The sequence below is a fragment of the Meles meles genome, chromosome 16 (genome assembly GCF_922984935.1).
Source record: "Meles meles chromosome 16, mMelMel3.1 paternal haplotype, whole genome shotgun sequence".
In the NCBI taxonomy this organism is placed as follows: Eukaryota; Metazoa; Chordata; class Mammalia; order Carnivora; family Mustelidae; genus Meles; species Meles meles.
Window position 1 is genome coordinate 71,189,207 of NC_060081.1, and position 11,092 is coordinate 71,200,298.

Sequence of the window (11,092 nt, forward strand, 5' to 3'; positions counted from 1 at the left end):
TGCTCTCTCTCTCTCTTTCTCTCTCTGACAAATAAATAAATAAATAATTTTTAAAAAAGAATTATTGAATCGCTGTATTTTACCCATGAATCTAATGAACACTCTATGTGAACTACACTAGAATTTAAAAATGTAAGAAAAATATATATTAAAATATATACACTCAAATATATTATTGAAATTATTAAAAATGACTTTTTATTATGGAGAATGAACTATGACAACATGCAACAGTCTAGATCAATCTCAAGGGCCTTACGGTTATTGACAAAAGCCAATTCCAAAAGGTTCCCTATGTATGATCATTTATATTACATTCTTGACATGAACCAACTGTCGAGGTAGAGCACAGGTTAGTGGTTGCCTGGGTGTAGGGACTGGAAAACGAGTGTGACCCTAAGTGGTTACCGCAAGGGAATTCCTTTGTGTCTTGTTTGCGGTGGTTACACGAATACAGGAATCTATTTATTGTGGAGTAAAAATGCTTAGAATTATATGTGTGTGCGCACACACACATATAAGTGTGTAAAAACATGATGACAACAGAATGAGGTCTGTGGTCTAGTTAAATATATTGCACCAAAGTCTATTCCCCGGTTTTTGTATTGTACGAGAGCTATATAGGATAACAGTCCTGGGGGAAGTTAGGTGAAGGGTACATGATATTCCATGTACTAATTTGTGGCTTCCTGTGAGTCTATAATTACTTCAAAATAAAAGTTAAAAAAAAACCTTCATTACCAAAGCAGAATAAGTACATTGTAGAAAGCCAGAAACAGGGAATAAAAATAAAAAGACCCTATTACATAATTCAGGAACTCCACTGTCAAACCTTATTGTATATCTTTTTAGATCTTTAAAAGATTTTTTTTCTTTTTTTATTTATTTGACCGACAGAGATCACAAGTAGGCAGAGAGGCAGGTGGGGGGATGGTGGGAAGCAGGCTCCCTACTGAGCAGAGAGCCTGATGCGGGGCTTTATCCCAAGACCCTGGGATCATGACCTGAGCCGAAGGCAGAGGCTTTAACCCACTGAGCCACCCAGGCGCCCCCTAGATCTTTTATATGTTTATATATACTATATGCATTCTGGGGAGCTATTTTTTATTCTAATTTTTAAAAGATTTTATTTATTTATTTGTCAGAGAGAGAGAGAGACGCAGCAGAGGGAGTGGCAGGCAGAGGGAGAAGCAGGCTCCCCGTGGAGCAAGAGCTGGATGTGGGACTCGATCCCAGGACCCTGGGATCACCAAACAAGCCGCAGGCAGACGCTCAACTGACTGAGCCACCCAGGCGTCCCGGGTCTATTTTTTTTTTAAGTTTATTTATTTATTTTTTTAAGATTTTATTTATTTGACAGAGAGAGATCACAAGTAGGCAGAGAGGCAAGCAGAGAGAGAGGAGGAAGCAGGCTTCCCGCCGAGCAGAGAGCCTGATGTGGGACTCGATCTGAGGACCCTGAGATCACGACCTGAGCCGAAGGCAGAGGCTTAACCCACTGAGCCACCCAGGCGCCCCAGGGCTATTTTTTTTAAAGACAATATTTTAGAGTAGTTTTAGGTTTACAACAAAACTGAAAGGAAAATGCAGAGATATCCCATATGCCCTCTGTCCCCCCTCGCGCACAGCCTCTCCCATTATCACCTTCACTCACCAGAATGGTACATTTTTATTTTTTATCAAGGGTGAACCTACAGTGACACATCGTAATCACCCAAAGTCTATAGTAGAATTCTCTCTTGTTGCTGTACTTTCTATGGGTTCATACAAAAATATAATGACATACAGTTGACCCTTGAACAACATGGGCTTGAACTGTATGGGTCCTCTTATACATGAATTTTTTACAGTATGGTACTGTAAATGTATTTTCTCTTCCTTACGACTTTCTTAAAAAAAAATTATTTTTAAGGGATCTCTATACCCAACATGGCGTTTGAACTTACAACCCTCAGGTCAAGAGTAGGAAATGCCTCTTGACAGAGCCAGCCAGGCCCCCTCCATTGCGATTTTCTATTTAATAACATTTTCTTTTCACTAGCTTATTGTAAAAATCCAGGAGAAAATACATTTTCTCTGTATTATGTTATATACAATTATGTGTCAATCAACCCTTTTATTAGTAAGGTTTCTGGTTAACATAGGCTACTAGTAGTTAAGTTTTGATGGAGTCAAAAGTTAAACACAGGTTTACGACTGGGCAGGGGTCAGTGTCCCTAACCCCTGGATTGTTCAAGGGTCAATTGTATATCTACCATCGCTGTTTCATACAGAGCATTTTCACTAAAAATCCTCTGTGCTCTGCCTATCCATTCCTCTTCTCACCCTGTCTCTGGCAACCACTGATTTTTTAAAAAGATTTGATTTATTTATTTGTCAGAGAGAGAGGGAGAGTGAGAGAGAGCACAAGCAGGGGGAGAAGGAAGTGCTGTAGAGGCAGAGGGAGAAGCAGTCTCTCCGCCACGCAGGGAGCCCGATGCGGGGCTCGATCCCAGGACCCTGGGATCAAGACCTGAGCTGAAGGCAGAGGCATTAACCCACTGAGCCACCCAGACGTCCCAGCTGCTGATCTTTATGTTGTGTCCATGCTTTTACCTTTTCCAGAACGTGATATAAGTGGAATGATACAGCATGTTACATGTGTATAGATAGTATCATACAGTAACCTTTCCAGATGGGCTTCTTTGGCTTAGTAATATACACTGAAAGTTCCTCCATGTCTTTTCATGACTTGAAAGCTCGTTTCTTTTCAGCAGTGGAAAACATTCCGCAGTTGGGTCTCCTGCAGCTTATGCATTCATCAACCGAAAGACATCTTGGTTGCTCTCAAATTTTGGCAATTATGAATAAAACTTCTACAAACACCCTTGTGCAGGTTTTTGTGGAGACATAAGTTTTCACCTCCTTTCGTCCTTGTGGGCAGAGCCCGTCTCCCACAAGAGAGGCAGACGGAGCCAGACACTTGCCTTCCCAGCCTCACTGGAGGCTAAGGCATGTGACCTAGTTCTGACCAATGAGACACAAAGGAAACATGCCTAGAGGATGCCACGTTTCCTCTCACATGATTATTATCAATAACATGATTTCATGCAGCGATCGGGTGGGGGAGGTGACCCACAGAATGATGCAGAAAATCCAAAAGCCTGGGTGCTGCTTAGAGCAGTGCTTCTCAGACCGTAATGTAGGCATCTTATTAAAATGCGGACTCTGGTTCAGTAGGTCTGCGATGGGGCATGAGATTCTGCATTTCTTTCTTTCTTCCTTCCTCCCTCCCTCCATTTTTTCCTTCCTTCCTTCTTCCCTCCCGCCCTATTTCCCTTCCTTCCTTCCTTCTTTCAGATTTATTCATTTATTAGAGAGAGAAGAGGAGCAGGAGGAGAGGGACAAGCGGACTCCACACTGAGCACGGAGCCCCCCACGGCGCTTGATCTCATGACCGCAAGATGATGACCTGAACCAAAATCGAGAGTCAGCTGCTTAACCAACTGAGCCGCCCAGATGCCCGAGATTCTGCATCTTTTTTTTTTTTTGAAAATTAGTGAATATTTTCTTCTTTAAGATTTTATTTATTTATTTGACACAGAGAGAGAGAGAGATCATAAGTAGGCAGAGAGGTAGGCAGAGAGAGAGAGGAGGAAGCAGGGTCCCTGCTGAGCAGAGAGCCCGATGTGAGGCTCGATCCCAGAACCCTGAGATCATGACCTGAGCTGAAGGCAGAGGTTTAACCCACTGACCCACCCAGGGACCCTGAGATTCTGCATTTCTTGAGATGAAGTTAATTTGTATATCAGGACCCCCCGCCCCAAAATGGAGGCTGCCCTCGTGGCACAGCCCAGGTCCCAAGCATAATCTTAAATCAGCCTGCGCTTACAGGAAACACCTGTCAAGGAAACGTAACACACACCAGCCACAATCTTCCAACTCCACTTTAGCTAGCTTACCATACCCTGTGAATAGGACCTCCTAGCCCATCCTGTCATTTCCAGGTGCCTTTGCCCCATTTAAGCTTTGTAATAGTCTTGCCCCAAATCCCTTGGAAGCTGTGCTCCACTCCTTGTCTTGTAACAAGCAAGCTTGTTACTAAATTGTTTTAGTTCATCATTTGACACTAACAAGCTCCCAGGGGATGCCAATGCTGCTGGTTCTTGGGCCACAATTTGAATAGCGGGGTATTCCATGCTTTTGAACACAAACAGGAGAAAACCCAACTATATGTGATTTAAACCAAAAGGAAAGACATTTCCGAGACGGTAGTGAGTTTGATCCAGCAGTTCAGCAACTTCTTCAAGGACTCAGGCTCTCTCCCGCTTTCCTCTCCCTACCCTGGGGGTTCATGGTTAGTCCTCAAGCTGGTTGCCTCAGGATCATGAGAGCCCCAGAGGCCAAGCCCAGAACGCCTGAACTTTCTTTTTTTTTCCTTTCTTTTCTTAAAAAAGATTTTATTTATTAATCTGACAGACAGAGATCACAAATAGACAGGCAGGCGGTGGGGGGGAGCAGGCTCCCCACTGAGCAGAGGGTCTGATGCGGGGGGTCGATCCCAGGCCCTGAGATCATGACCTGAGCCGAAGGCAGAGGCTTCAACCCACAGAGCCACCCAGGCGCCCCAGAACGCCTGAACTTTCAAAGAGGACAGCAGCCCTTCCCATGCATCTATCAGTGAGAAAAATCTGTCCCAGGAGCCTCCTATGCCCACTCCAGGGCTGCTGATGTGCACAAGCATTTTAACAGACTACCTGAAGGCTGTCCAAGAAGTGCTGTGAAGTCTTCTCCTCATGCCCCTTGGCCAGAAGTGTGTCACGTGTCCAAGCCTAATCCTCCATTGGCCAGGGGAGAATTCCTGTGACTGGCTCAGACCTGTAGTTCTCAGAGGAAGGTACCTGGAAAGTAGCATCAGCATCACCTGTGAAACTTGTTAGAAAGGCAAATTCTTGGCTCTGCCCCAAACCTACTGAATTAGCATGTGTAGGGGTGAGGCACAGCAATGATTTCGCAGGGCGTCCAGGTGTTTCTGAAGGACCTGGGTCAGACCTGGTTGCACATTAAAGTCATCTGGGAGGAAGCTTAAAATTTTCTGCTTGAGGGGCACCTGGGTGGCTCAGTGGCCTAAGCCTCTGCCTTCCACATGGGTCATGATCTCAGGATACTGGGACTGAGCCCCGCGTCGGGCTCTCTGCTCAGCGGGGAGCCTGCTTCCTCCTCTCTCTCTGCCTGCTTCTCTGCCTACTTGTGATCTTTGTCAAATGAATAAATAAAATCTTTAAAAAAAAATCTGCTTGATAAAAAGCAGGAGAATGGCTCCCTCTGGAGGTAGGCTGGGGTATAGACCTGGAAGTAGGGTTAGCAACTAACTTGTCCTGGTCCCTGTCCCCCACCCCCCAAGTCTAGGTTTTAGTACTGACAGTCCCGTGTCCTGAAAAAAAAAAAACGCTCAGTCCTGGACAAACAGGGACAGCTCTTCACCTTACCTCAAAGGGACAATATGGAATTTTGGGGGGTGCTTTTGGAAACGTTCTATGCCATTATCAGAGTGGTAGCTACATGGGTGCGCACGTGTGTAAAAAATGTAAGCGATTCATTTAAAGTAAGTACATTTTACTAAACGTATGTTTTACTGTAAAAAATACAGATGTCCAGGTCATATTCCAGATCAACTGAATCAAATTCTCGGCAAAAGATCCCAGGTATTGCAGACACAAGAAAACTTTTCCGGTGCTTCTAATGTCCAGTCAGGGTCGTGAACTACTGTGTTCAAATCACCACAGAGTTTGGGGCGCCTGGGTGGCTCAGTGGGTTAAAGCCTCTGCCTTCGGCTCAGGTCATGATCCCAGAGTCCTGGGATCGAGCCCCCCATAGGGCTCTCTGCTCTGCCTCTCTCTCTGCCCCCTCTCTCTCTGCCTGCCTCTCTGCCTACTTGTGATCTCTGTCTGTCAAATAAATAAATAAAATCTTTAAAAAAAATCACCACAGAGTTTGAGAAAAGGAAGATTCTGGCTCAGTACATCTGGGATGGACCCTGAGACTCTGCATTTCCAACAAGCTCCCAGGTGAGGCTGATGTTGGACCGTGCTCTGGGTAGTTGAACCAAAATTTCCCTTTTTAGGGAGTTGGCCTGGCTCAGAAGAACGAGTGACTCTTGATCTCAGGATTGTGAGTTTGAGCCCCACATTGGGTGTAGCGATTACTAAAGATAAATAAAAACTTAAAAAAAAATTGCCTTCTTGATTTGGGGGCAGAGAGGGGGGCATTTCCCTGTAACATCTTGGTGCTGGTTATGGAGGAGGAAAGAAAGTTGGTGGGACAGACGGACTAGCTGTAGGGTGGGGAACTCTTGTGGTGTTAAAGGAACAAATGTCTAGGGTGAAGTTAGGAAGAATAGAAGGGCACACAAGGGCAACCACACAAACAAGCTCAGACAGCTGTTCCCACCCCCCTGACATGCCAAGAGGTCCATGTTTGCCTGGGTTCTGGACTTAGCCAAGTCGGGGCTGAGAATCCCAGCCTGGGCTCATCTTGCTTGTCCTAAAGTCACCTAGGAACCCATCCTTCTGGAAAAGCTAAGTGTGGTAGCTAGAGGTGCCCTGTCCTCTGCCCCACGGATGCCACCGAGACCAATACAGGCCTGCCAGTTGGTTTAATTACCCAGATGGGAAGTTGGCAGCGGGAGCCCAGTCTTGGGTAGAGGTAAATGACTCCATTATCTTCCTGGGCAACCATCCTGTCCAGGCCCCAGTTCGGAACATAGATACAAAATGTAAATAAAGTGCCTGTTCCGAGGAGAACGTTTTTCATTGTCTCTGGTTGGAAATTGGTCCCTACGTACCCTTGGCTCAAACCCAGGAGGTGACTTTGTTTGGCAGTACAACCTGGTGACCTGGTCCATTTGGGGGCAAGTGACGGGCCTCCTGAGACCTGGGCTGAGGCTTGGAGTCAAAAGATGTATTTTCTTCTTTTTCTTAAACTCAGAAGCCATATATGCTTGTTGCAAACAAGACCAGAAAGCTTCATGGAATGTAACGAGTGATGGTTCTTGTCCACCCCCCTCCCTGAAAGTAAAGGTAGTTAAATTGGTTGCTATTCTTACAAACATGTCTTTTGTTGCTGGTTTTTCTTTTGAGTCAATTTTTTTTTCTCAGCTTGCTTGGGGTATAATTGAAGTAAACGATATGGCACATATTTAAAGTATATAATTTGATTAGTTTTGACCTCTGCAAACACCCATGAGATCTTCACAATTAAGATAGTGAATGTATTCATCACCCTTCAAATCGGTCATCTACCCTTGTGTCTTTCTGCGGTCCCCACTCTCTCCTGCCCCTACCACTGACCTACTTCTGTCACTAGAAATTAGCTTGCATTTTATAGAATTTATGTAAGTGGAACCATACAACACATAGTCATTTGGGGGGCAGTGGGGGCTGTCTTTATTCAGCATAAGAATAATCATATTCAGTGATTTTAAGATCTATCCATTTGCTCCTTTTTACTGCCGAGTAATATGGATGTACGACAATTCCTTTTTTCATTTGTCTGTGGATGGACTTTTTAGATTGTTTCCAGTTTGTAGTGATTACGAATAAAGCTACTCTGAGCCTTTGTGGACAAGTCTCTGGTGGGATCAAATGTTTCCGTTGCTCCTGGGTAAATGCCTAGGAGTAGAGTGGCTGGGTATCATGTATCCTACGGCAGGTGCATGTTTAACGTCTCAGGAAATTACCAAACTGTTTTCTAAAGTGGTATACCGAATTTTACATCCCCCCAGCAGTGTAGGCGAGTTCTGTGTGCTCCACATCCTGGCCAGAACCTGTTAGGACCAGTCTTTCTCATTTTAGACATTCTCACGGATGGGTAGTGGTATCTCCTAGGGATTGTAACTTGCCTTTGCCTAATGACTGATGATATTGAGCCTCTTTTTACGTGCAATTATTGCCTAGTCCTCTAGGGTGACTAGTGAAGGGTGAGGGAAAGTGGCTTTAGAGCTGCTGACATTGACTTCCCTGTGAGACACCCACACGGAGACGTCAGCGGGGCAGCTGGGGACCGGAGTCTCGACTTCAGAGGAGAGGTCGAGGCTGGAGGTGTTAATTCAGAAGTTGTCGGCTTATAAGTATTTAGAGCCATGAGATGGGATGAGATCACTAAAGGAAGAGCAAAGATAGAGAAGTGGCCCAGGTCTGAGTCTGGGGGCACGGGATCACTTTGAAGCCCCAAGATGAGGAAGAACGGCTCACAGACTAAGGGAAGAAAGGGCCCCATGGCGGGCGACATGGCAGGGGCTGGCCTCCAACACTGGCCCATCAAAGACCACACCCGCCTTGTCACTCTCTCGTGCAGCCCCTCCCACTTCCACCTCTGGCCAGTTTTGTGCAACCTATAGGACGCAGGAGAAGTGACGGGCCTCACCTCCGAGGCTTACCTCCTAAGAAGCCCTCCAACTGCCACTTCCCTTTTGGAGCGGTGCTCTGGGATAAGCCAGTGGCTGCTGAAGAAGTTAGACCACTCCGGGACTGCAGCCACAGGGAAAGACTCTGCGGAGAGATAAAGAGAGCCAGCCAGTCCCTGGGACGTCCAGCCCAATCTAGCTTTGAGATGATGGCAGCCAAGCTTTGCGCAGTGGCAGTATCGTAGCCAATGAGGTTTATCCGAGGCGCGATTATTGCTAATTGAGATGATGGCAGCCGCAGCTGCTTTCTTGCAGCGCCTGCATGAAGGACCCCAAGTGCCAACCACCCGCCTGAGCCCAGCCCACCAGCGGGACGATGAGGGATAATAACAGATCGTTACTTGAAGCCTGCAAGCTCTGGGTGGTTCCTTCTGCAGCAGGAGATAACCCAGGCAGGGGTGGAGGGAGATGGGGGAGCCCTCCCGCCCTCACCCGGAGGAAGGTGCCCTGCCGCCCAGACCCGTGGGGAGAGGGGTGCTACACCTCAGCCCGCCAGCTTGCTGCGTTCTGATGGGCCCCCTTCTCCCGGCTAAGAGGAGAATAAGCTTCTCTTTGTGCACACAGATGTGGCATCTGCCAAGAGTCCCACAGGCCCCAGGACCCTCACAAAAGGACAGCAAGGGAGATTTCCTGGGAACTGGGTCACCAGTTACTTGGATGCTCCAAACCTAGCAGGACAGAGAAGAGCCAGATAAAGGGGACTGAAAACTACAGGAAGCTGCCGGTCTTTGTCATGGGGCAGGCTCAGGGACATGCCATGGTCAGGAGTGGTTCCCTGCCTCCCCTTGACGCTGATCAAAAGTGACTGCCTCTCTTTCTCTCTGTTTCTGTCTGTCTTTCTTCTTTCTTGGTGGTTAAAACATTTGTAAATCAATACTTTGTATAATGTATCTTTTATTATACATGTGATTAAAACCCACCACCCCCAATCATTTCACTTCTTTCTCACATTTATTTGAGCAGGTAATGTGCGCATGAAGTAAAAATTCCCAAAGGTACCACCTCACTCCTCTCCCCAAAGGCAACCTCTCTTACCGAGGGATTATATCTCTTCCCAGAGACATGCTGTGCATGTCAGCATATGACATAAACATACTTAAAAAGCAGAAATGGTAACACACTACAGACACTGTTAGGCACTTGCTTTTTCATCTAACGATGTGTCTCGAAGATCCTGCAGGTAGGTATATCAACAATTGCTGAATTATTTTGGGAGACTGCACAATGTCCTACTGATGGGATGGGTCATAGTAGATGTAACCGGGGGCACCTGGGTGGCTCAGTGGATTAAAGCCTCTGCCTTGGGCTCAGGTCATGATCTCAGGGTCCTGGGATTGATCCCCACATCGGGCTCTCTGCTCAGCAGGGAGCCTGCTCCCCACCCCCTCTGCCTGCCTCTCTGCTTACTTGGGATCTCTGTAGTCAAATAAATAAATAAATAAATAAATAAAATCTTTAAAAAAACAACAACGAAAAAAGACGTAACCAGCCCCTACCGAGGGACATTGAGATTGATGGCAACTTTTTTTTTTTGATGGCAACTATTTGACATTACAATGAAGTAGCAAAGAAACTTCTCATGTTTTCGTGTACACGTGTGCCTGCCATGACTCCCGAGTCAAAAGAGACATGCTTTTATGATTTCAGTGGATATTGACAAACTGCTCTCCAGAGATTGTACTGATGTACTTGTCCACCACCTTCATACTCAAGTGTCCCTTTCTTCTCACCCTCTCCAGTTCTATTTAAATAAAAGCCAAGCTTTCTGATCTTTGCTATCTAAATGCTAAGGAATGTTGTCCCTGTACTTTCGGCGTTGGCGATGTCTTACTAGGAGGGTATCTTTATGCTTAGTTGGTATGACAGCCACTTCTAACCTTTGTAGCTATTTCTCCTAGTTCTTCTTTCTATAGAGCTAAATACTGTCCTTATGTGGACATTTGTTGTCCAATCAACTGAGCCACCCAGGTGGCCCCAAAGTCCATAGTTTGTATTATGGTTCAGTCTTGATGTTAACTGTACATTCTATGGGTTTTGACAGTGAACAATGGCATGTGTCCATTGTTAGAATATCATACAGAATAGTTTTACTGCTCCTTTATCCCTCCTTTTCCCCAACACTGCCAACCCCTGATATTTTTACTGTCTCCATGGTTTTGACTTTTCTAGAACATCATATGGTTAGAATGATATAGTATGTAGCCTTTTCAGATTGTCTTCTTTTACTTAGTAACACACCTTTGAGTTTCCTCCATGTCTTTTCATGGCCTGAGAGCTCATTTCTTTTTGGTGTCGAATAACATTCCATTGTCTGGATCTACCACAGCTTATTTAACCCTTCACCTGCTGAAGGACATCTTGGTTGCTTCCAGTTTTGGCAATCATGAATAAAGTTGCTTTGAACATCCATGTGAAGGTTTTTGAATGGACATACACTTTCAATTCATTTGGGTAAATAACTCATTTGGGTAAATACCAGGGAGCACAATTACTAGATCATGTGCTAAGACTGTATAAGAAACTGCTAACCTGTCTTCCAAAGTGGTTGTGCCATTTTGCCTTCCCACCAGCAATGGCTGAGAGTTCCCGTGGCTCCACATCCTTGTCAGCATTTGGTGTTGTCAGTGTTTTGAATTTTAGCCACTCTGT

General features: G+C 45.6%; 1 pseudogene; it reads left to right on the top strand.

Annotated features, from left to right (window-relative positions):
• Window positions 1–8,602: 8,602 nt before the first annotated feature.
• Window positions 8,603–8,723, top strand: LOC123927310 (annotated as a pseudogene).
• The last annotated feature ends 2,369 nt before the right edge of the window (window positions 8,724–11,092 follow it).